The sequence below is a fragment of the Oncorhynchus clarkii genome, chromosome 19, assembly GCF_045791955.1.
Source record: "Oncorhynchus clarkii lewisi isolate Uvic-CL-2024 chromosome 19, UVic_Ocla_1.0, whole genome shotgun sequence".
NCBI lineage: Eukaryota > Metazoa > Chordata > Actinopteri > Salmoniformes > Salmonidae > Oncorhynchus > Oncorhynchus clarkii.
Window position 1 is genome coordinate 50,293,224 of NC_092165.1, and position 26,002 is coordinate 50,319,225.

Consider the following 26,002-nt stretch of genomic DNA (forward strand, 5'->3'; position numbering starts at 1 on the left):
GTGCCAGGGTGTTTACAGATAGAGCAGGACTGCGGACACCACCTGAGATCACGGGACATGCACACACACACACAAACACACAAACTACAAACGCACACACACACTCTCTCTTCCCGGTTATGGCATCATGTGAGTCGATGGCCTTTGCCCAGTTGACTGTAATGAAATAAAAATCAGAAAAGTAAAATACTGACACTAGTACCTTCGCTGCCCTTCTCCAAATGCTACTGTGGCCCCAGCCTAAAACACACACACACACACACACACACACACACACACACACACACACACACACACACACACACACACACACACACACACACACACACACACACACACACACACACACACACACACACACACACACACACAGACACACAGACACACACACACTCAGTCCCTGAATGCCTCAGCCATATGGCCTGACTGTGACACCAGGGCTCTGGTGGCAGTCGGCGAAAGGGGGGTGTGATGCCAGTCTGGGTTGTGGATGCCTGCACTGTGGGAGTGGGAACAGCAGGAGTATTTGTCACAGCTGTGGAGCTGAGGGGAGTGGCAGAGATGAGGCAAATTTTAGCCCAGCATGGGGAGTTCTAGTCTGGGATGGGGAGGGTGGCTCAGGAGGGTGAGATGGAACATGCACAAACATTAAGCTTGTCACCCGTCATACAAGTCGATATTCGACGTCTATCCATGTCTACGGGACGTCTGGGGATGACGTGGAAACTGTCCACTCGGGGAAACAGTGAACTGTAGGTTTTCAAGTAGGTTTTGGTTTTGCTAGTGTCACATCCTGATATGTTTCACTTATCTTTGTTCTTGCCTCCACCCCCCTTACAGGTGTTGCCCATCTTCCCTATTATCCCAGTGTATTTATACCTGTGTTCTCTATTTGTCTGTTGCCAGTTCGTTTTGTTTTGTCTAGCCTACCAGCGTTTTTCCCTCTGCTCCTGTCTTTCTTTAGTTCCTATTTCCTAGTTTTCCCGGTTTTGACCATTCTGCCTGCCCTGACCGTGAGCCTGCCCGTTGTTCTGTACCTTGTCACACCACCCTGGATTACTGACCTCCGCCTGCTCTGACCCTGAGCCTGCCTGTCGTTCTGTACCTTGTCACACCACCCTGGATTACTGAACTCCGCCTGCTCTGACCCTGAGCCTGACGTTCTGTACCTTGTCACACCACCCTGGATTACTGACCTCCGCCTGCTCTGACCCTGAGCCTGCCTGTCGTTTTGTACCTTTCGGACTCTTCTCTGGATTACTGACCTCTGTCTTCCCTTGACCTGTCGTTTGCCTTCCCCCTGTTTCTGTAATAAACTTTTGTTACTTCAAAACTGTCTGCATCTGGAATTTCTCCTGAGCCTTGACATCTAGTGCATTACAAATGGGGATGGTGGATGGCTGTATGCATGCATCTGCTTCAGGTTACAAAGGTTGCATGTTCAAATCCAGTGATAGAAAGTGATTATTGTTTTAAGTCTATCCCTAACCTAACCCTTACGTTAACCATTCAGAGTTAATACCTAACCTTAACAATGGAAAGATACAGATATATATCTGCAGCATTAAAGGTCCCCAAGAACCCAGTGACCTCCATCATTCTTAAATGGAAGAAGTTTGGAACCACCTAGACTCTTCCTAGAGCTGGCCACCCGGGCAAACTGATCAATCAGAGGAGAAGGGCCTTGGTCACGGAGGTGACCAGGAACCCGATGGTCACTCTGACAAAGCTCTAGAGTTCCTCTGTGGAGATGAGAGAACCTTCCAGAAGGACAACCATCTCTGAAGCACTCCACCAATCAGGCCTTTATGGTGGTGTCCGGAAGCCAGTCCTCAGTAAAGGGCACATGACTTGGGATTCGCCAAAAGGCACCTCAGACCATGAGAAACAAGATTCCCTGGTCTGATGCAACCAAGATTGAACTGTTTTGCCTGAATGCCTGGAGGAAACGTGGCACCATCCCTACGGTGAAGCATGGTGGTGGCAGCATTAGGGGATATTTTTCAATGTAAGGGACTGGGAGACTAGTCAGGATCAAGGAAAAGGTGAAGAGAGCAAAATGCAGAGAGATCCAGGACAATGACCCTAAGCACACAGCCAAGACAATGCAGGAGTGGCATCGGGACAAGTCTCTGAATGTTCTTGAGTGGCCCAGCCAGAGTCGAAACTTGAACCAGATCGATTATCTCTGGAGACCTGAAAATAGTTGTGCCGCAACGCTCCCCATCCAACCTGACAGAGCTTAAGAGGATCTGCGAGAAAAATGGGAGAAACTCCCCAAATACACGAGTGTCAAGCTTGAAACGTCATAGCTAGGAAGACTATGCTGTTATTGCTGCCCAAGGTGCTTCAACAAAGTACTTAGTCAAATGTTTGATTACTTACTATGTAAATGTGATATTGCATTTTTATTATTTTTATAAATTTGCAAAAATGTCTAACAACCTGTTTTTGCTTCATCATTATGGGGTATTGTGTGTAGATTGATGTAGGAAAAAAACGATTTAATCAATTTTAGAATAAGGTTGTAACGTAACAAAATGTGGAAACAGTCAAGGGGTCTAAATACTTTCTGAAGGCACTGTATATACAGTATATATACTCTACATCACCAAAGGTATGTGGTCACCTGCTCATCCTAATTCCAAAATCATGAGCAATAAAATGGAGTTGGTCCCCACTTTGCTGCTATAACTGCCTCCACTCTTCTGGGAAGGCTTTTCACTAGATGATGGAATATTGCTGCTGGGATTTGCTTCCATTCAGCCACAAGAGCATTAGTGAGGTCGGGCACTGATTTAGTGCATTTAGGCCTGTCTCGTAGTCAGCTTTCCAGTTCATCCCAAAGGTGTTTGATCGGGTTGAGGTCAGGGCTCTGTGCAGGCCAGTCAAGTTCTTCCACACCAATCTTGGCAAACCATTTCTGTATGGACCTCGCTTTGTACACGGGGGCATTGTCATGCTTAAACAGGAAAGAGCCTTCAACCAACTGTTGCCACAAAGTTTGAAGCACATAATTGTCTAGAATGTCATTGTATGCTGTAGCATTGAGATTTCCCTTTAAGGGAACTAAGGGGTCTAGACCAAACCAACAGCCCCATACCAGTATTCCTCATCCACCAAACTTTACAGTTGGCACTATGCATTCGGACAGGTAGCCTTCTCCTGGCATCCGCCAAACCCAGATTTGTCTGTCGGACTGCCAGATGGTGAAGTATGATTCATCACTTCAGAGAAATGCTCCAGAGTCCAACGGCAGTGAGCTTTACACCACTCCAGCCGATGCTTGGCATTGCGCATGGTGATCTTAGACTCAGCCATGGAAACCCATGAAGCTCCAGACAAACAGTTCTTGTGCTGGCATTGCTTCCAGAGGCAGTTTGGAACTAGGTAGTGAGTGTTGCAACCGAGGACAGATGATTTTTACTCACTTCAGCACTCGGCGGTAATGATAACTTTATCCCAGCGCCAAGCAGAGCATTTGAGAGTAGCAGCTCTAAGCAGAGAGGTGGAGGAGCTATTCAGGCAGGATTAGCGCTTGCTCACCCAGCCCAGCCCAGATCTATCGACAACTAACACATAATCAATGGCTGCTCAGCCTAGGCTTTAGCTAATTGAATGCTAATTGCTAATGAAGTAAACAAACCAACTGGCCTTTCATTTGTACAACACAACAAGCTCTCAAAGTCTCACATCAGAATTAGACGTTCATCCATGTTTTTCAAATGTCAAATTTCGAAGTTGTTCCAAACGTGAAATGTCTAATTATTTAAGGTTAGGTTTAAGCGTTAACTTAAGTTCAGGCATTTTAATCCGAATTCTTAAGGTTAGGCATTAACTCAGAATGGTTATAGTGTTGAGTACTTCGCATACATAGACACACTGGCTTTACTCAATGCCAGTGACATGTCGTTAGTAAAGATTGAAAAAAGTAAGGGGCCTAAAATGCTACCCTTGGGAATTCCTGATTTTACCTTGATTATGTTGGAGAGGCTTCCACTAAAGAACACCCTCTGTGTTCTGTTAGACAAGTAACTCTTTATCCACAATATAACATGGGGTGTAAAGCCTATAGCTTAGCTGACACGCATCTCTTTTCTAAACATAGTCACTTTAACTATACATTCATGTACATACTACCTAAATTGTCCCTACCAACCAGTGCTCCCGCACATTGGCAAACCGGGCTATCTGCATTGTGTCCCACCACCTGCCAACCCCTCTTTTTACGCTTCTGCTACTCTCTGTTCATCATATATGCATATTCACTTTTACCATATCTACATGTACATACTACCTCAATAAGCCTGACTAACAGGTGTCTGTATATAGCCTTGCTACTTTCAAATCTCTTTCTACTGTTGTTTTATTTCTTTACTTACACACACACACACACACACACACATACCTTTTTTTCCCGCACCATTGGTTAGAGCCAGTAAGTAAACATTTCACTGTTGTATTCACTGTTGTATTACCCTAACCCTTATTCTAAACCTAACCCTAACCTTATCCCTTAACCTAACCCTGATTCTAAACCTAACCCTAACCTTATCCCTTACCCTAACCCTGATTCTAAACCTAACCCTAACCTTATCCCTTACCCTAACCCTGATTCTAAACCTAACCCTAACCTTATCCCTTACCCTAACCCTTATTCTAAACCTAACCCTAACCTTATCCCTTACCCTAACCCTTATTCTAAACCTAACCCTAACCTTATCCCTTACCCTAACCCTGATTCTAAACCTAACCCTAACCTTATCCCTTACCCTAACCCTGATTCTAAACCTAACCCTAACCTTATCCCTTACCCTAACCCTTATTCTAAACCTAACCCTAACCTTATCCCTTACCCTAACCCTTATTCTAAACCTAACCCTAACCTTATCCCTTACCCTAACCCTGATTCTAAACCTAACCCTAACCTTATCCCTTACCCTAACCCTTATTCTAAACCTAACCCTAACCTTATCCCTTACCCTAACCCTTATTCTAAACCTAACCCTAACCTTATCCCTTACCCTAACCCTGATTCTAAACCTAACCCTAACCTTATCCCTTACCCTAACCCTTATTCTAAACCTAACCCTAACCTTATCCCTTACCCTAACCCTTATTCTAAACCTAACCCTAACCTTATCCCTTACCCTAACCCTTATTCTAAACCTAACCCTAACCTTATCCCTTACCCTAACCCTGATTCTAAACCTAACCCTAACCTTATCCCTTACCCTAACCCTTATTCTAAACCTAACCCTAACCTTATCCCTTACCCTAACCCTTATTCTAAACCTAACCCTAACCGTAACAAGCGGCTGCTTATCAACAGATAGTTATTTGATAGTATGACCATCTGTAGAGCATCTACAGATAGACTATCCAGACTACCCAATTAAAGTGTGACCAAGATGTCTAAAACGTTTGATCTTCTTGTTGTGGTGGTTCACCCCAGACAGCCTGTCATTCTGGTCACTATAATCTACCCTCTCCTCTCTTTTCCTATCCTATCCTCTCCTGCCGCTGATACATACACACATAACTATATACCGCTTTCTGTGTTTGCAAACATTGCAGCATGAGGGCGATGCGTGGCAGAACAAGGGGGAGTTGTTATAGAACGCCAGCAAAAAATACTCTATTTAAATGTTGTGCATTTCACACTACCTTTGGATTATAATGAGATTTTTAGGCTCGTATAAATGCCCTTCTTAATTAATATGATTGTGTCGTCATCGCAAATCAACTGCATTATACGTTAAAAAAAACTACCTTCTACCAGTAAAATGCCTCTTTGGCTAGCTTTTGCTACAGCCTATGTCAATGAGTGTTAGCGTTCTAGCTAACAACTGCTGCACCTAAAATGGTTATTTTGCAAAGATCACAACCAAATATAATCTTAGCGACTGTTCAAGCAGGAATCAAAACATCATTGTAAGCGTATAAGAACCCCAAAAAGTAATTTTCTTTAAAAGTGATAAAAATGTATATCTAGTCTGTGTTGAATGGGCACAGATGGAGATGGTTTTCTTACTGCCGTCAAGAGTCACAAGCATCTGTGTGTGAAGTCAATGGGTTGTGTACTGGAAAAGAGTCTATACAGAATAATGTATTTACAGTACTGGGCTCAACTACATGCTGTTTGGAGTGAGAAATCAGGATGGGTATTGACGGCTCGATCGCTCTCTCTCATACCCACACACATGTGGAAGAATGTACGCGCGCACACAGGCATGCATGCACACACACACACACACACACACACACACACACACACACACACACACACACACACACATAGGCACACACACAAACACACAAGTCCACACTCTCTTTGTGGTGTTGCCTGGACTGCGTATGAACAGCAGATCTGTCAGTAAGTGACAGGTTGACAGCCGAGCTCCCAGCACTTTGTCCACTGTCATCTCATCAAACCTGCTGGGGCTATGGCTATCCCTCTCTACTCTGATTCCTGGTGTGTGTGTGTGTGTGTGTTTTTCTGTGCGTCTCTGTGTCTGTGTGTGCGCATGTGCGCGCGTGTGTAGATATCAACAGTACCACAAAACCTTGTTTGTTGGTTTATCTACTGACCTATCAGAACACAGCAGTACTTCCTATTTAATCTAGTTCAATGTCATTTCCTGCTAACCTCATTAGCATGTCAAACAACACACAAACATGGCAATACATCACACCATCATTACCATGAGCATAATTAATGACTTGAAAATCTCACGCTGAAGACTAGAATAGATTTGAGACAAAAGACACACAGGGAAGATAGCCACCTACTCTCTCCCTAGATTACTGAGACAAAACACACACAGGGAAGATAGTCACCTACTCTCTCCCTAGATTACTGAGACAAAACACACACAGGGAAGATAGCCACCTACTCTCTCCCTAGCTTACTGAGACAAAACACACACAGGAAAGATAGCCACCTACTCTCTCTCTAGCTTACTGAGACAAAACATAGCCCCTTCACAGTGAGCAGTTTAACCAGACCAGATAATAGGCCCAAATACAATTTGAGTTTCCCCCTTGAAGACCAGAGTCTGGAAGTTTTGACAATACGCTGTGAGATGGATAGCAGAAACAGGCCTGTAACAAGATTGGAAAGCATACAGATGTATTGTAGGGTTTCCCTGATCTGTTCTATCATTCTATTGTTCTACAATTCCATGATTCTATAGCTATAATTCTAATTCTACAATCCTGCAATTCTATAATTGTATAGTTCTATAATCCTGGTGTGAAGTTTCTGATGGTAGTATTGTTTCTCTGTGTCACAGACAGAGGAAGGGTCAGGGTTGAATTCTCGCAACACACAACCAATCACACAAGAGATTACTGAAAGCTGTTCTCTGCAGAGTGAATGAGGCGGGGAGAGAGGGTGACATTAAGAAATTGTATTTTTCCAAGAGGCTAAGACAGAATCCACTTCTGGTTCAGGCGATGGTTAATTTTCTCCTCTCTAACTTTGGGAGTCTTTCTGGGGTTGATAAGTGAAGAGCTGAAGACTGGTAATAACCGAACGCAAACAAGGAGTAGAGAAGGAGTAAGACAAAAGAGACATTAGCTCCATCGGAGACCTCTCTCTATCCCACAAAGACACATTCTCACTCTCCTTCACACACACACTAAGGAAGATTCAATTGGACATATTGTCTGGGTATTACACTAACAGCTACCCAAGTCTACTGATTCTCTCAAGGTCAGGAGAGGTCCAGAACTAGCAGAGGGCATAGTCACACACACACACACACACACACACACACACACACACACACACACACACACACACACACACACACACACACACACACACACACACACACACACAATCTCAATGGAAGTTGTAAAATGAACGTTTTGAAAATAAATGCTGGTGAAAGTATTGTGCATAATACAGTAATGTGAAGCTAACAACACCACAGTGAGAGGACACAGCCAATATGGCTGCCCTGTCATTACTAGTGAAGTGCAGTACTGCTAATTCGCTCCTTTCTCATTATGAAATTATTTATGCACACAGTGTCAGCTGTGTAAAGCATTACATGGCTTGGCCTGCCGTTAATGCACCTGCTAATTCAATGGCTGAGACAGGAGAAGGGGAAAGAAGAGTAGGGGAGGAGAGAAGGGGAAGGGAGGGTTGTGGAGGGGAGAAGGAAGGGTAGCAGAGGGGATGAGAGGGGAGAGAAATCAGTACTGTAAATAAACACTGTCACACAAGTGAGTCTTTTGAACAGGAAGAGTTTCATTAATGTTCTACGCTACAGTAAGTATCATACAATGATTTGGAAAGTATTCAGACCCCTTGACTGTTTCCACATTTTGTTACATTACAGCCTTATTCTAAAATGGACTAAATAGTTTTATCCCCTCATAAATCTACACACAATAGCTCATAATAATTCAGCAAAAACAGGTTTTTATACATTTTAGCAAATTTATGAAATATAAAAAACGGAAATATCACATTTACATAAGTATTCAGACCCTTTACTCAGTATTTTGTTGAAGCACCTTTGGCAGTGATTACAGCTTTGAGTCTTTTGTGTATGACGCTAAAAGCTTGTCACACGTGTATTTTGAGAGTTTCTCCCATTCTCTTTTCAGATCCTCTCAAGCTCTGCAGGTTGTATGGAGAGCGTTGCTGTACAGCTATTTTCAGGTCTCTACAGAGATGTTCGATCGGTTTCAGGTCCAGGGTCTGGCTGGGCCACTCAAGGACATTCAGAGACTTGTCACCAAAGCCACTACTGCTCTGTCTTGGCTGTGTGTTTCAGGTCATTGTCCTGTTGAAAAGTGAACCTTCACCAAAGTCTGAGGTCCTGAGCCCTCTGGAGCATTTTTTCATCAAGGATCTCTCTGTACTTTGCTCTGTTTATTTTTTACCTTGATCCTAACTACTCTCCCAGTCCCTGCTACTGAAAAACATCCCCACAGCATGACGCTGCCACCACCATGCTTCACCGTAGGGATGGTGCCAGATTTCCTCTAGATGTGACGCTTGGCATTCAGGCCAAACAGTTCAATCTTGGTTTCATCAGACCAGGGAATCTTGTTTCTCATGGTCAGAGTCCTTTAGGTGCCTTTTGGCAAATCCCAAGTGGGCTGTCATGTGCCTTTTACTGAGGAGTGGCTTCTTTCTGGCCACCCTACCATAAAGGCCTGATTGGTTGAGTGCTACAGAGATGATTGTCCTTCTAAAAGGTTCTCCCACCTCCACAGAGGAACTCTGGAGCTCTGTCAGAGACCATCGGGTTCTTGGTTACCTCCCTGACCAAATCCCTTCTCCCCTATTGCTCAGTTTGGCCGGAGGGCCAGCTCACAGAAGAGTCTTGATGATTCCAACTTCTTCCATTTAAGAATGACAGAGGCTACTGTGTTCTTGGGGACCTTCAATGCAGCAGAAATGTTTTGGCACCCTTCCCCAGATCTGTGACTCAACACAATCCTGTCTCGGAGCTCTACGGACAATTCCTTTGACCTCATGGCTTGGTTTTTGCTCTGACATGCACTGTCAACTGTGGGACCTTATATAGACAGGTGTGTGTCTTTACAAGTCATGCCCAATCAATTTAATTTATCTAATCAATTTAATCTAATCAAGTTGTGGAAATATCTCAGATAAGATCAATGGAAACAGGATGCACCTGAGCTCAATTTGAAGTCTCATAGCAAATGGTCTGAATACTTATATAAATATGGTATTTCAGGTTTTTTTTTATTTTTATATGTGCTAATATTTCTAAAACCTGTTTTCACGTTGTCCTTATGGGGTATTGTGTGTAGATTGATGAGTATTTTTAATTTTTTAATTTTTATATTACAATGTAACAAAATATGGAAAAAGTCAAGGGATCTGAATACTTTCAATGATCAAATTGTTAATTTAAAAGTTATCATTCAAGACCAACATTCAGTGTATATTTGTGTATCTAATAATTGAGGCAAGGATATAAAATTATATTCAGATTCTGTTCTCTCTCATGTCTATTGTCTCCCTGGTTTGGTCCTAATGCATCCAAACTGTACTTCTGCTAATGTTTACTACTTTCACATGAATGTGTTAATTGTTGTCTCTAATCTGCCTTCATCTGAACTACCCCCATTACAACTAATTCTTTATAGATAGAAAAAATCTGAGCCCACACTGAGGCTGTGACCTGACTAACTGTATGATCAATACTCACACACAACACACACCATACACACCATACACACCACACACACCACACACCACACACCATACACACCACACACCATACACACCACACACCACACCATACACACCACACACCATACACACCACCCACACCACACACCACACACCATACACACCATACACACCATACACACCATACACACCATACACACCACCCACACCACACACCACACACCATACACACCATACACACCATACACACCACACACCATACACACCACACACACCACACCATACACACCATACACACCACACACACCACACAATACACACCATACACACCACACACCACACACCATACACACCATACACACCATACACACCATACACACCACACACCACACACCACACACAACACACACACCACACACCATACACATCTCACACACCACACAACATACACACCACACACCATACACACCACACACACCACACATCATACACCACACACACCACACACCACACACCACACACCATACACACCACACACCACACACCATACACACCACACACACCACACACCATACACACCTTACACACCATACACACCATACACCACACACACCACACACCATACACACCATACACACCACACACCATACACACCACACACACCATACACACCACACACCATACACACCACACACACCAGCAACAGCCTTTATGCCTCTCACTGCGTTCTTCCATTTTCTGCATATGAAGCAGAGACCATATGTTTTACTGCAATGCTACCTGTGTTCTATTCAATGTATTTATCTTGAACCTGTACTCACTCTAAGCTGTCACCCTCAGTGACACATCTTTCTGTTTCTCTCCTCAATTCAGTTCAAGGGCTTTATTAGCATGGGAACTATATGTTTACATTGCCAAATCAAGTGAAATAGATAATAAACAAAAGTGAAATAAACAATCAAAATTAACAGTAAACATTCCAAAAGAACAAAGATGTTTCAAATGTCATATTATATCTACATACAGTGTTGTAACGATGTGCAAATAGTTAAAGTACAAAAGGGAAAATAAAGAAACACAAATATGGGTTGTATTTACAATGGTGTTTGTTCTTCACTGGTTGCCCTTTTCTTGTGGCAATAGGTCACAAATCTTGCTGCTGTGATGGCACACTGTGGAATTTCACCCAGTAGATATGGGAGTTTATCAAAATTGGGTTTGTTTTCGAATTCTTTGTGGATCTGTGTAATCTGAGGGAAATATGTGTCTCTAATATGGTCATAAATTTGGCAGGAGGTTAGGAAGTGCAGCTCAGTTTTCACCTCATTTTGTGGGCAGTGAGCACATAGCCATTATACTCTTAGGAGCCAGGTCTGCCTACGGCGGCCTTTCTCAATAGCAAGGCTATGCTCACTGAGTCTGTACATAGTCAAAGCTTTCCTTACATTTGGTTCAGTCACAGTGGTCAGGTATTTTGCCACTGTGTACTCTCTCTTTAGGGCGCAAATAGCATTCTATTTTTCTTTGTTTATTTGTTAATTCTTTTCAATGTGTCAAGTAACTATCTTTGTGTTTTCTCATGATTTGGGTCTAATTGTGTTGCTGTCCTGGGGCTCTGTGGGGCCTGTTTGTGTTTGTGAACAGAGCCCCAGGACCAGCTTGCTTAGGGGACTCTTCTCCAGGTTCATCTCTCTGTAGGTGAAGGCTTTGCTTTGGAAGGTTTGGGAATTGCTTCCATTTATGTGGTTGTAGAATTTAACTGCTCTTTTTTGAAATTTGATAATTAGTGGGTATCGGCCTAATTCTGCTCTGCATGCATTGTTTGGTGTTGTGCACGGAGGATATTTTTGCAGAATTCTGCATGTAGAGTCTCAATTTGGTGTTTGTCCCATTTTGTGAATTCTTGGTTGGTGAAAGGATCCCAGTCCTCACAACCATAAAGGGCAATGGGTTCTATAACTGATTCAATTTTTTTTTGCCAGATCCTAATTGGTACGTTGAATTTTATGTCCCTTTTGATGGCATAGAAGGCCCTTCTTGCCTTGTATCTCAGCTCGTTCACAGCTTTGTGGAAGTTACCTGTGGTGCTGATGTTTAGGCCGATGTATGTATCATTTTCTGTGTGCTCTTGGACAAGGGTATCTAGATGGAATTTGTATTTGTGGTCCTGGCGACTAGACCTTTTTTGGAACACCATTATTTTGGTCTTACTGAGATTTACTGTCAGGTCCCAGATCTGGCAGAATCTGTGCAGAAGATCTAGGTGCTGCTGTAGGCCCTCCTTGGTTGGTGACAGATGCACCAGATCATCAGCAAACAGTAGACATTTGACTTCAGATTCTAGTAGGGTGAGGCTGGGTGCTGCAGACTGTTCTAGTGCCCTCACCAAATCGTTGATATATATATTTTGAAGAGGGTGGGGCTTAAGCTGCGTCCCTGCACACTTGTTGTTTGTGTACATGGATTTTATAATGTCGTATGTTTTTCCCCCAACACCACTTTCCATTTATTTGTATAGCAGACCCTCATTCCGAATTGAGTCAAAGGATTTTTTTAAATCAACAATGAGAAGACTTTGCTTTTGTTTTGGTTTGTTTGTTTGTCAATTAGGGTGTGCAGGGTGAATATGTGGTCTGTCATACGGTAATTTGATAAAAAGCCGATGTGATATTTGCTCTGTACATTGTTTTCGCTGAGGAAATGTACGAGTCTGCTGTTGATGATAATGAACAGTATTTTCCCAAGGTTGCTGTTGACGCATATCCCACGGTAGTTATTGGGGTCAAATTTGTCTCCAAGTTTGTGGATATGGGTGAACAGTCCTTGGTTCCAAATATTGGGGATTATGCCGGAGCAAAGGATGATGTTAAAGAGTTTAAGTATAGCCAGTTGGAATTTGTTGTCCGTATATTTTATAATTTCATTGAGGATACCATCAACACCACAGGCCTTTTTGGATTGGAGGGTTTTTATTTAGTCCTGTAGCTCTCTCACACACAAACAAACACACACACACATCGGTCATCGGCAATAGGATTTTTAGAGAACCATAATCATGATAATCTATGCAATCCAATTCTGAAACCTATTTATTGGAAGTGTAGCTATTCAGAATTAAAATGAGCCGATCAGCCCAGGGTTTCATGAATGGGTATTTATCAGGATTATGGGATTGTGTGGCCCATCTGAACATGTTAGCCAATCCTCTGTCTCACACACAAACATTCACATTTACACACATGTACACACACACAGTTTCAGACAGGCACATGCACAAGCACATACTCATATGCATGCACACAATCAAAACATTCCAGCGTACTGCCCCCCACAAAATCACACACACAAACTATTCCACCCCTTGCCTGACAACCCTCACTGTCTTTTACAGAAAGATGGTAGATGGGAGGTGAGAGGGGGTAGGGGGTCGGTGGTAGGGATAGGGGTAGGGGGTTGGTGGGTAGGGGAAAGGGGGTAGGGGGTCGGTGGTAGGGTGATGGAGTGTAGGTTGGAGGTGGTAGGAGGTAGGGGTGAGGTGGGAGGGGGTAGGTGGTAGAGGTAGGGCTAAGTCTAGGTGGTAGGGGGTGGAGGGCAGGGGGGAGGTGGTTGGGATAGGGGTAGGGGAGAGGTGGTAGGGTATGGAGGGTAAGAGGGAGGTGGTAGGGGGTAAGGGATGGAGGGTAGGAGGATGTGGTAGGGGGTAGGGGATGGAGGGTAGGAGGAGGTGGTAGGGGGTAGGGAGTAGGGGATGGAGGGTAGGGGAGGTGGTAGGGGGTAGGGGTAGCGGATGGAGGGTATGGGTAGGGGAGGGAGGTTAGGGGAGGTGGTAGGGGGTAGGGGATGGAGGGTAGGAGGAGGTGGTAGGGGTAGGGGATAGAGGGTAGGAGAATGTGGTAGGGGTAGGGGATGGAGGGTAGGGGTAGGGGGTAGGGGGTAGGGGATGGAGGGTAGGAGGAGGTGGTAGGGGTAGGGGATAGAGGGTAGGATAATGTGGTAGGGGTAGGGGATGGAGGGTAGTGGGAGGGGGTAGGGGGTAGGGAGTAAGGGATGGAGGGTAGGGGAGGTGGTAGGGGGTAGAGGTAGGGGATGGAGGGTAGGGGTAGGGGAGGGAGGTTAGGGGAGGTGGTAGAGGGTAGGGGATGGAGGGTAGGAGAATGTGGTAAGGGTAGGGGATGGAGGGTAGGGGGAGGTGGTAGGGGGTAGGGAGTAGGGGATGGAGGGTAGGGGAGGTGGTAGGGGGTAGGGGTAGGGGATGGAGGGTAGGGAAGGTGGTAGGGGTAAGGGATGGAGGGTTAGGGGAGGTGGTAGGGGTAGGGGATGGAGGGTAGGGGAGGTGGTAGGGGGTAGGGGATGGAGGGTAGGAGGATGTGGTAGGGGGTAGGGGATGGAGGGTAAGGGGAGGTGGTAGGGGTAGGGGATGGAGGGTAGGGGAGGTGGTAGGGGGTAGGGGATGGAGGGTAGGGGAGGTGGTAGGGGGTAGGGGATGGAGGGTAGGGGAGGTGGTAGGGGGTAGGGGATGGAGGGTAGGAGGATGTGGTAGGGGGTAGGGGATGGAGGGCAAGGGGAGGTGGTAGGGGTAGGGGATGGAGGGTAGGGGAGGTGGTAGGGGGTAGGGGATGGAGGGTAGGGGAGGTGGTAGGGGGTAGGGGATGGAGGGTAGGAGGATGTGGTAGGGGGTAGGGGATGGAGGGTAAGGGGAGGTGGTAGGGGGTAGGGGATGGAGGGTAAGGGGAGGTGGTAGGGGTAGGGGATGGAGGGTAGGGGAGGTGGTAGGGGTAGTGGATGGAGGGTAGGAGGAGGTGGTAGGGGGTAGGGGTAGGGGATGGAGGGTAGGGGAGGTGGTAGGGGATAGGGGTAGGGGATGGAGGGTAGGGGAGGTGGTAGGGGTAGGGGATGGAGGGTAGGGGAGGTGGTAGGGGGTAGGGGATGGAGGGTAGGAGGAGGTGGTAGGGGTAGGGGATGGATGGTAGGAGGAGGTGGTAGGGGTAAGGGTAGGGGATGGAGGGTAGGAGGATGTGGTAGGGGGTAGGGGTACAGGATGGAGGGTAGGAGGAGGTGGTAGGGGGTAGGGGATGGAGGACAGAGGGTTGGGGTACAGTAGGAGGGTAGGAGGAGGTGGTAGGGGGTAGGGGATGGAAGGACAGAGGGTTGGGGTACAGTAGGAGGGTAGGAGGAGGTGGTAGGGGGTAGGGGATGGAAGGACAGAGGGTTGGGGTACAGTAGGAGGGTAGGAGGAGGTGGTAGGGGGTAGGGGATGGAAGGACAGAGGGTTGAGGTACAGTAGGAGGGTAGGAGGAGGTGGTAGGGGGTAGGGGATGGAAGGACAGAGGGTTGAGGTACAGTAGGAGGGTAGGAGGAGGTGGTAGGCGGTAGGGGATGGAAGGACAGAGGGTTGGGGTACAGTAGGAGGGTAGGAGGAGGTGGTAAGGGGTAGGGGATGGAGGACAGAGGGTTGAGGTACAGTATTAGGGTAGGAGGAGGTGTTAGGGGGTAGAGGATGGAGGACAGAGGGTTGAGGTACAGTAGGAGGGTAGGAGGAGGTGGTAGGGGGTAGGGGATGGAGGGTAGGAGGATGTGGTAGGAGGTAGGGGTAGGGGATGAAGGGTAAGGGGAGGTGGTAGGGGTAGGGGATGGAGGACAGAGGGTTGAGGTACAGTAGGAGGGTAGGAGGAGGTGGTAGGGGGTAGGGGATGGAGGACAGAGGGTTGAGGTGCAGTAGGAGGGTAGGAGGAGGTGGTAGGGGGTAGGGGATGGAGGACAGAGGGTTGGGGTACAGTAGGAGGGTAGGAGGAGGTGGTAGGGGGTAGGGGATGGAGGACAGAGGGTTGGGGTACAGTATTAGGGTAGTAATTACCATGCAGCAGTACCAGAAGTGTGATGTTTGAGGAACAGATAAAGAGAGCTACATTGCCTGGTAATGGTGATATTTCCTCCTCCTCAGAGAAATCCATTTATTATCCCTCTCAGCTAATCAAGATCCTGTCATTGTTCACTCATCCCCTGGCCAGAGGGGCTGCGTACACACACACACACACACACACACACACACACACACACACACACACACACACACACACACACACACACACACACACACACACACACACACACACACACGTGCGCAAACATGCTTATGGTAGTCCATTGTATCCGATGATGACTTCCACTTCTGAGTGAACAGTGAATCTTTGATGACTGTAGAGTCCAATCCACAAACTTAAATGCAGGTGGGGACAAGCATGGTCTCCTGAACTGTTTTTGGAATGCCAGGTGGAACGGTCGGCAGCACGGCAGCAGCATCCTCTCGGTCTGTGGGTTTGATGTTGCACTTCTTCAGCGACGATTTCAGCTGGTCATTGTAGCTTTTCATCTGCCCCCCTGCAGACCTCTGGCCAATATGTACCTGGCCAAACAGGATCTTCCACGGCAAGCACTCCTGAGACATTCTAATGACATGCTCAAGCCAGTGCAGTTGGTGTTGTGGAACCATGGCCTCCATACTCTTACAGTTGGTGTTTGGGGACCATGGCCTCCATACTCTTACAGTTGGTGTTGAGGGACCATGGCCTCCATACTCCTACAGTTGGTTTTGGGGAACCATGGCCTCCCTACTCTTACAGTTGGTTTTGGGGAACCATGGCCTCCCTACTCTTACAGTTGGTGTTTGGGTACCATGGCCTCCATACTCTTACAGTTGGTGTTGGGGGACCATGGCCTCCATACTCTTGCAGTTGGTGTTGGGGGACCATGGCCTCCATACTCTTGCAGTTGGTCTTAACAATTATTTCTGTATGGGGAACACTGTTGCACCAGGTGATTCCCAGGATGCACTTCAGTAATCTTATGTGGAATTCCTCGAGCTGCTTGTTGTGGCGACTGTAAGTGACCTTCACAGCTGTAAAGTGTTGATGCAGATGACTTGATAAACAGCGAATTTGGTGTGGACCCTACGTCAGAGTTTCCCGAAGGCAGCTGATGCCCGCTTGATCCTATTTTAAATTTTGAGGTCGGTGCTGCAGTTCTCCGAGAGGATGATGCCCAGGTATTTGAAGGATGGGACTATTGCCAGTGATTTGTGTTCAATGTTGAAGACATGCATGGTAGGTGGAGAGCCACTGGCAGACCACCTCTGTCTTGGTGGTGTTGATAGACTGTCCCATCCTGCTATAGACCCTCACAGCTGCTACAAGGATGGACTGAAGGTCTTCCGGAGTGTTGACCACAAGAGCACAGTCATCAACATACTGCAGCTCAAGAAACCGATCCGTCAAAATCTTGGTGGTTGCTTGGACCATAAGTTTCCATCCAGCCTGAAATCCACCGCAACCCCGCTGCTGTCCTCAAGCTCCTTGTGGAGAAGCAGGGTGACACATAGGAGGAAGATGTTAAAGAGCACAGCACACACCCCTGCATCACACCGATGCTTACTCCAAAGGGCACTGACTCCTGCCCTTCCGAGCCATCATCCCATTGGGAACTGGCGAAGATGTTGACAAATTTGTCTGGAAAGCCAAATTTGAGTAGAATGCCCCATAGTAGTTGACTGCTCACAGTGTCGAAGGCCTTGGAGAGATCGTAGAAGGCCTTGGCGAGGTCGCCGAAGGCCTTGGAGAGGTCGCCGAAGGCCTTGGAGAGGTCGTCGAAGGCCTTGGAGAGGTCGTCGAAGGCCTTGGATAAGTCGTTGAAGGCCTTGGAGAGGTCGTCGAAGGCCTTGGAGAGGTTTTTGAAGGCCTTGGAGAGGTCCTGATGTTGTTCACAACACTTTTCCTGGAGTTGCCAGTGTGGGTGTGTGTGTATGTGCCGTGAATAGTATGTCGACCGTACTCCTGTTCTTTCTTTCTTGCTTTCTTTCTTTCTTTCTTTCTTTCTTTCTTTCACAAACATACATATGTGCATGCACACATACACACACACCCACACACACTGCATAAGCGGACAATAGAATGTAGATGATAGGTCCTTGTGTCGAGTGTGTGTGTGCAGGGCCTCTCTCTGTGTCAAAATCAGCCGTAATGGGGACAGGACCTCAGCAGCACAAAATAGAGAGAGAGCTGACATGCAGGACAACCCAGCATTTCTTCCCTGAGAAAAGAGGCGATATTGCACATCTGTCACCGCTGTGTAGACTATTATTCACACACAAAGAAGAGAGGGAAAAAAATCGAACTGAGAATTAGGAAGAGAGAGAGAGCGTACTGCTGGGGAGGTGGTGGAACTAGGCCCCTCTCTCTGCTTCTTATTGAATGCTGCTACCTTAACCATGGTGTAATCAGGGCATTTACCCCATACCTGCACTAATGACAACACTAGGACACACAGAAGAAGACAGAGTGAGGTTAGCAAGTGGTGTTGCTTTCTGGACCTTGTAGTACTGTTATCTCAGACCTACAAGTGCCTTGGCTTGTATGGGTCAATGGTTTTTGGGTTGTTTTTTAAATGTATTTTATTTTTAACTAGGCAAGTCACTTAAGAACATATTCTTCTTAACAATAACAGCCTACCCCAGCCAAACCCTAACCCGGACAACGCTGGGCCAATGGGACTCTCAATCACGGCCAGTTGTGATATAGCCTGGAATCGAACCAGGATCTGTAGTGACGACTCTAGCACTGAGATGCAGTGCCTTAGACCGCTGCACTACTTGGGAGGTGGGTTAGAATTATTTATTTGATGTGTTCGAACGCTGTAACATCACTGTTCTCCCTGATATCTAGACACCTGCTTGTTAACATTACCATATGTCAGGAGGTGAGAGGAGAGAGGGAAAGAGAAAGAGAGAGACAAAGAAAATGTGTAAGAGAGAGAGAGCGAGAGAGAAAGACAGAGACAGGGTAATGGAAAAAAGACAGAGGGTAACGGAGAAAAGACAGAGGGTAACAGAGAAAAGACAGAGGGTAAGGGAGAAAAGACAGAGGGTAAGGGAGAAAAGACAGAGGGTAAGGGAGAAAAGACAGAGGGTAAGGGAGAAAAGACAGAGGGTAAGGGAGAAAAGACAGAGGGTAAGGGAGAAAAGACAGAGGGTAAGGGAGAAAAGACAGAGGGTAAGGGAGAAAAGACAGAGGGTAATGGAGAAAAGACAGAGGGTAAGGGAGAGAGAGGGAGAGAGTATCACAGACCCAGGCTGCAGATTTATCATGCAACTGTACAGAAGATGAAGGCTAAAGTGCATCTTACTGTAAGGTGAGTGTGCCGTGTGTGTATGTGTTTATGTGTTTATTTACGTGTGTGCGTGTGTTTATGTATGTTTGTGTGTGTATGAGTGTTTATTCATGCATGAGTGTGTGTGTGTGCGTGTGTGTGTGTGTGTGTGTGTGTGTGTGTGTGTGTGTGTGTGTGTGTGTGTGTGTGTGTGTGTGTGTGTGTGTGTGTGTGTGTGTGTGTGTGTGTGTGTGTGTGTCTATGTATCAGGTGAGTGAGGTGTGTGAAGCCAATGAGGATTGGCTTGGGATGGCACCAGCAGGGTTTTTCACGCTCTGATGGCCAGGTGCAGATCAGTTACAGCAAATCAGTCAAATAAATGACTTGTTAAAACTAATATTTCCTCCAGAATGCCAAGTCTCCCCAGGCTGCTTCATACACTTCTACTGATCACTGTACGTGTGTGTTTGTGTGTATGTGTGTGTGTGGATGGGGGGTGGGGTATGTGTGGATGGGGGGCGGGGTATATGTGTGTGTTTGTGTGTGCGCACGTGATATTCCATCAAACTCAAAATGTGTGTGTTGGTCTTTAAAGTCATGGGATTCAGTGTCACATCACAAATCCCGTCCACCTGCTGTGTCTCGCAAATCAAGCACACCTCATGTACTTGAAAGCAAACAAATCTTATTTTGACTCAGGTCTGGTTGTAATTAACTACATGAAATTAGATAAGAACCCTTATTAATCCTTATTCTTTGCAAAATCAGACATTTCAATCAATTATATTTGAACATTCGACACATTTCCTATTCCCTAGCTAGGTTTCCATCCAATTGGCGACAGATTTTCATGCGAATACACTAAAATCCACATGAAATAAAATAGATGCATTTCCCCACCGGCGGAGTGCTTCCACCAAATGACTTGTTGCTCTGAGATACAGTGTGGGCAGGCTGTGTGGATGAGATTATTATAGATAAGAAGAAATGCCAGTCAAGCATTGACCATCATGTCACCAGAATAAGACCCTGGATATTTATTGGAAAGGAGCATCAAGCTCATCACCGTGCTCTTTCACCACCCTGTGAAGTTCATCATAATTTATTTAATCAGTAGCCTAATAAACTGCATGGTTTCCCAAGTCGTAGTCGGAGGACCACACAACATATCATCACGTGGCTGGATGTTGACTTAGATATGATAGGTAGTATATCAATATTTGCGCTGCATTTTCCCAGTTTTTTTGCCCAAGTGGGACGCAACCGTCCCCTATCTTAAAGAGGTGTTAACAAAGCTAATTTGAGAACAAGGCTACCTAAATTCTATCAGCATATCGATTGTAGTACGTGAGCGAGTAACACGCCCAACCATTGCTACTCTCACTTCCGCGATGTATACAAGACCCTCCCTCACCCTCTTTTTAGCAAATCTGACCATTACTCCATTTTGTTGCTCCCTTCCTATAGGCAGAAACTAAAACAGGAAGCGCTCGTGCTAGTCTGACTAATCTGATTCCACGCTTCAAGATTGGTTCGATCACGTGGACTGGGATATGTTCCGGGTAGCCTCAGATTGACGTATACGCTGACTCACTGAGTTTATAAGGAAGTGTATAGGAGATGTTGTACCCACTGTGACTATTAAAACCTTCCCTAACCAGAAACCGTGGATTGATGGCAGCATTCGCGCAAAACTGAAAGCATGTACCACTTCATTTAGTCATGGCAAGGCGACTAGAAATATGGCCGAATACAAACAGTGTAGTTATTCCCTCCGTAAGGCAATCAAAAAAGCAAAGTGTCAGTATAGAGACAAAGTGGAGTCGCAATTCAACGGCTCAAACACGAGATGTATGTTGCAGGGTCAACAGACAATTACGGTTGCAAAAAGAAAACCAGACATCGAAGTCTTGCTTCCAGACTAATTAAACAACTTATTCTCTGAAAAACGTGGTTCATTTTGTTTTAACCTTTATTTAACCAGGCAAGTCAGTTAAGAACCAATTCTTATTTTCAATGACGGCCTAGGAACAGTGGGTTAACTTCTTCGATATAGGGGGCGCTCTTTTAATTTTTGGATTAAAAACGTTCCCGTTTTAAACAAGATATTTTGTCACGAAAAGATGCTTGACTATGCATAATTGACAGCTTTGGAAAGAAAACACAGTGACGTTTCCAAAACTGCAATAATATTGTCTGTGAGTGCCACAGAACTGATGTTACAGAACAAACCCAGATAAAAATACAATCAGGAAGTGCCGCATTTTTTGAAACCACCTCATGGCAATGACTCCTTATGTGGCTGTTGAGGAGCTAGGAGTCAGCTTACCATTTCCACGTTTTCCCCAAGGTGTCTGCAGCATTGTGACGTATTTGTAGGCATATCATTGGAAGATTGACCATAAGAGACTACATTTACCAGGTGGTCGCTTGGTGTCCTCCGTCGCAATTATTGCTTAATCTCCAGCTGCAGTATTTTTCCGTTTGGCTCTGATGAGAAACCGACTGCCAGGAATGATTTTTCATCGAATAGAATTGTGAAAAACACCTTGAGGATTGATTCTAAACAACGTTTGCATGTTTCTGTCGATATTATGGAGCTAATTTGGAAAAAAGTTCAGTGTTGTAAGTGACTGCATTTTCGTTTTTTTTTCTTAGCCAAACATGATGAACAAAACGGAGCTATTTCTCTTACACAAATAATATTTTTGGAAAAAATTAACATTTGCTATCTAACTGAGAGTCTCGTCATTGAAAACATCCGAAGTTCTTCAAAGGTAAATTATTTTATTTGAATGCTTTTCTTGTTTTTGTGAAAATGTTGCCTGCTGAATGCTAGGCTTAATGCTATGCTAGGCTATCAATACTCTTACACAAATGCTTGTGTAGCTTTGGTTAAAGCATATTTTGAAAATCTGAGATGACAGTGTTGTTAACAAAAGGCTAAGCTTGTGTTTCAATATATTTATTTCATTTCATTTGCGATTTTCATGAATAGGAAACGTTGTGTTATGGTAATGAGCTTGAGGCTATGATTACGCTCCCGGATACGGGATTGCTCAACGCTAGAGGTTAAATGCCTGTTCAGGGGCAGATGACAGATTTGAATCTTGTCAGCGCTAGGGTTTGAACTTGCAACCTTCCGGTTACTAGTCCAATGCTCTAGTCCAATGCTCTAACCACTAGGCTACCCTGCCGCCCCAGGTGACTTCATCCACACAGGGCATCTGAAGACACAAAATACTGTATGATGTCACAGGAAGGCAAAAAAGATAATCAAGGACAATAACCACCCGAGCCACTGCCTGTTCACCTCGCTTCCATCCAAAAGGCAAGGTCAGTACAGGTGTATCAAAGCTGGGACAAAGAGATTGAAAAACAGCTTATATCTCAAGGCCATCAGATTGTTAAACAGCCACCACTAGCACAAGGAGGCAGCTACAGTGCCTTGCGAAAGTATTCGGCCCCCTTGAAATTTGCGACCTTTTGCCACATTTCAGGCTTCAAACATAAAGATATAAAACTGTATTTTTTTGTGAAGAATCAACAACAAGTGGGACACAATCATAAAGTGGAACGACATTTATTGGATATTTCGAACTTTTTTAACAAATCAAAAACAGAAAAATTGGGCGTGCAAAATTATTCAGCCCCCTTAAGTTAATACTTTGTAGCGCCACCTTTTGCTGCGATTACAGCTGTAAGTCGCTTGGGGTATGTCTCTATCAGTTTTGCACATCGAGAGACTGACATTTTTTCCCCATTCCTCCTTGCAAAACAGCTCGAGCTCAGTGAGGTTGGATGGAGAGCATTTGTGAACAGCAGTTTTCAGTTCTTTCCACAGATTCTCGATTGGATTCAGGTCTGGACTATGACTTGGCCATTCTAACTCCTGGATATGTTTATTTTTGAACCATTCCATTGTAGATTTTGCTTTATGTTTTGGATCATTGTCTTGTTGGAAGACAAATCTCCGTCCCAGTCTCAGGTCTTTTGCAGACTCCATCAGGTTTTCTTCCAGAATGGTCCTGTATTTGGCTCCATCCATCTTCCCATCAATTTTAACCATCTTCCCTGTCCCTGCTGAAGAAAAGCAGGCCCAAACCATGATGCTGCCACCACCATGTTTGACAGTGGGGATGGTGTGTTCAGCTGTGTTGCTTTTACGCCAAACATAACGTTTTGCATTGTTGCCAAAAAGTTCAATTTTGGTTTCATCTGACCAGAGCACCTTCTTCCACATGTTTGGTGTGTCTCCCAGGTGGCTTGTGGCAAACTTTAAACGACACTTTTTATGGATATCTTTAAGAAATGGCTTTCTTCTTGCCACTCTTCCATAAAGGCCAGATTTGTGCAATATACGACTGATTGTTGTCCTATGGACAGAGTCTCCCACCTCAGCTGTAGATCTCTGCAGTTCATCCAGAGTGATCATGGGCCTCTTGGCTGCATCTCTGATCAGTCTTCTTCTTGTACGAGCTGAAAGTTTAGAGGGACGGCCAGGTCTTGGTAGATTTGCAGTGGTCTGATACTCCTTCCATTTCAATATTATCGCTTGCACAGTGCTCCTTGGGATGTTTAAAGCTTGGGAAATCTTTTTGTATCCAAATCCGGCTTTAAACTTCTTCACAACAGTATCTCGGACCTGCCTGTTGTGTTCCTTGTTCTTCATGATGCTCTCTGCGCTTTTAACGGACCTCTGAGACTATCACAGTGCAGGTGCATTTATACTGAGACTTGATTACACACAGGTGGATTGTATTTATCATCATTAGTCATTTAGGTCAACATTGGATCATTCAGAGATCCTCACTGAACTTCTGGAGAGAGTTTGCTGCACTGAAAGTAAAGGGGCTGAATAATTTTGCACGCCCAATTTTTCAGTTTTTGATTTGTTAAAAAAGTTAGAAATATCCAATAAATGTCGTTCCACTTCATGATTGTGTCCCACTTGTTGTTGATTCTTCACAAAAAATACAGTTTTATATCTTTATGTTTGAAGCCTGAAATGTGGCAAAAGGTCGCAAAGTTCAAGGGGGCCGAATACTTTCGCAAGGCACTGTACCTACCTACAGACTTGGTATCATTGGCCACTTTAATAAATGGAACACTTGTCACTTTAACCTGCTTAGACACAGCCTCCACACCTTTAGCTGCCAGAGGAGACAGCACTAATGTTGCCAGTTAGCTACTCACTGGTTGTGACAGGGAGACAATAACAATCATTTGATGACACTTCACTGCTTCCCTCAAGTCACACACACACACACAAACGCAAGCACACACACACAACCCCGCACGCACGCAGACACACACGCAGACACTCACACGCACACACATGCAAACACTCATGCACGCACACACACGCTCACACACACAGACACACGCACTCAAAGGTAGGCTAAGCATATAATAAAACAAATGGGTTAGGGTAAGAAAGATTATGTTGACGTTTAGATATGTAAAGGCTGAGATTGTTAAGATAGACACTGTGTTTTGTTGTTTAAACGCTAAATAATCTTCACAGTTCAAACAAACCACTACATTCACACAGGCCTTTGGGCAGGCTGTTTTTTGCTATTAGGTGTGTGTTTGTCTCAGCTTCTATGTACAAGTCTGTTCACCCAGACATCAATAGATCCTCACCGGGATCCAAATTGCTTAACAAGCTATCCATTAAGCTAGCAGTCAGCTGTCTGGATCAGCTGCCACACAAACACGCACACACATACACACACACACACATACATACGCAGACACACACGATTGTCATCTCTTGAGCCAATTATACAAGTCAATTACCTTCCTAGGGACTGAGAGAGAGAAGGAAGAGAGGGTAAGAAAAGACAGGCTGGTGCTAGCATGAGAGGATGGCAAGGTGGGGGGGAGGGTGAGGAGAGGGAGAATTGGGGGGGTGAGAAAGGGCGAGGAAAAGGCAGTAAGGCATTTGAGGATGGGGTGGGTGCAGAGGGAGGATGAGAGGGGTGAGGAGGTGGGAGGAAGAGAGGGGTGAGGAGGTGGGAGGAAGAGAGGGGTGAGGAGGCGGGAGGAAGAGAGGGGTGAGGAGGAGGGAGGAAGAGAGTGTTGAGGAGGAGGGAGGAAGAGAGTGTTGAGGAGGAGGGAGGAAGAGAGGGTTGAGGAGGAGGGAGGAAGAGATAGGTGAGGTGGGCTATGTTGGGGAAACTTGGAGGTATGACTCACAGGTCGAGGCCAGAGCTTTCCTGGAAAGAAGGAAGGGTTTAAAGATTTAAATTAAATTAAGCAAGTCAATTATTTAATTACAGACAGAAGGAACATCTTAGAGTTACCACTAGGCTCGGCTTAGTAGGGGCATGGCTTTAAGATAGATACCATGCACTCTCAGAATTAGTGGTGCCACGAGGAACCCTGGGGATCCTGTTTCAGGGAAACCTAGTCAGTTGCACAATTGAATGTATTCAACCGTCTTCTCTGAATCAGAGAGGTGTGGCGAGCTGCTTTAATCAACATCATCGGTTCCCAGTTACTGGGGGTTAACTGCCTTGTTCAAGGACAGAACACCAGGCTTCCCCACCTTGCCAACTCAGAGATTCAAACCAGCGACATTTCAGTTATTGGCCCAACACACTTCAACTCTAGGCTACCTTCCCTTGTAGTTAACAGAGGTGTATGAGTTCCTCAAGATCATATGTAAATCCC